Here is a 991-nt window from a genome sequence, read left to right on the forward strand (position 1 = left end):
CCTGGCCTGAAGAATTTCTATTGAAAGATCAGCTGTTATCCTTATGGGAATCCCTTGTGTGTTATTTGTTGTTTTCCCTTGCTGCTTTTAATATTTGTTCTTTGTGTTTGATCTTTGTTAATTTGATTAATATGTGTCTTGGGGTGTTTCACCTTGGGTTTATCCTGTTTGGGACTCTCTGGGTTTTTTGGACTTGAGTGATTATTTCCTTCCCCATTTTAGGGAAGTTTTCAACTATTATCTCCTCAAGTATTTTCTCATGGTCTTTCTTTTTGTCTTCTTCTTCTGGGACCCCTATGATTCGAATGTTGTAGCATTTAATATTGTCCTGGAGGTCTCTGATATTGTCCTCATTTCTTTTAATTCATTTTTCTTTTTTCCTCTCTGATTCATTTAGTTCTACCATTCTATCTTCTAATTCACTAATCCTATCTTCTGCCTCTGTTATTCTACTATTTGTTGCTTCTAGAGTGTTTTAAATTTCATTTATTGCATTATTCATTATATATTGACTCTTTTTTATTTCTTCTAGGTCCTTGTTAAACCTTTCTTGCATCTTCTCAATCATTGTCTCCAGGCTATTTATCTGTGATTCCATTTTGATTTCAAGATTTTGGATCAATTTCACTATCATTATTCGGAATTCTTTATCAGGTAGATTCCCTATCTCTTCCTCTTTTGTTTGGTTTGGTGGGCATTTATCCTGTTCCTTTATCTGCTGGGTATTCCTCTGGCTCTTCATCTTGTTTAAATTGCTGAGTTTGGGGTGTCCTTTCTGTATTCTGGCAGTTTGTGGAGTTCTCTTTATTGTCGCATTTCCTCACTGTGTGTGGGTTTGTACAGGTGGCTTGTCAAGGTTTCTTGGTTAGGGAAGCTTGTGTCGGTGTTCTGGTGGGTGGAGCTGTATTTCTTCTCTCTGGAGTGCAATGAAGTGTCCAGTAATAAGTTATGAGATGTCTATGGTTTTGGGGTGACTTTGGGCAGCCTGTAT

Source organism: Bison bison, unplaced genomic scaffold, assembly GCF_000754665.1.
Source record: "Bison bison bison isolate TAMUID 2011002044 unplaced genomic scaffold, Bison_UMD1.0 scf7180017864042, whole genome shotgun sequence".
NCBI classification, from domain to species: Eukaryota; Metazoa; Chordata; class Mammalia; order Artiodactyla; family Bovidae; genus Bison; species Bison bison.